The sequence below is a fragment of the Arachis ipaensis genome, chromosome B08 (genome assembly GCF_000816755.2).
Source record: "Arachis ipaensis cultivar K30076 chromosome B08, Araip1.1, whole genome shotgun sequence".
NCBI classification, from domain to species: Eukaryota; Viridiplantae; Streptophyta; class Magnoliopsida; order Fabales; family Fabaceae; genus Arachis; species Arachis ipaensis.
Genome location: NC_029792.2, coordinates 9,318,541 through 9,318,852, shown reverse-complemented (window position 1 = coordinate 9,318,852; position 312 = coordinate 9,318,541). Strand labels below are relative to the sequence as shown.

At 24.4% G+C, this 312-nt stretch overlaps 1 protein-coding gene across 2 annotated transcripts in view; it reads left to right on the top strand.

The window, feature by feature from the left end:
• Positions 1-312, top strand: part of LOC107612441 (protein EPIDERMAL PATTERNING FACTOR 1) — a 2,455-nt gene that overhangs the window by 982 nt on the left and 1,161 nt on the right. The gene's annotated exons all lie outside the window — the stretch shown is intronic.

Genomic DNA, 312 nt, shown 5'->3' with positions numbered 1-312 from the left:
GTGTTGAGTTTGTCGTCTATTCTGGTATAACGAAATCATCCCACGTCTTTGAGTGAAAATAAGAGGTAGTACAAGAGTTCTGATACTTAAATTAACAAAAATTTAATGCAATTTTATAAGTTATGGTTTTGTAAAATATATTTTAGTCATTTTGAACCTAACTTTAAGTCGTGGTCCACGACATAAAAAATTACCAATTTATAAAATTCATCAAATATAAAAAGTCATTCTTCCAAAGCAAAATATTTATATTTATTTAAAAAAGAAAAAGGTATTGTATTTTCAAGAAACTATATATATGATAATGATTAT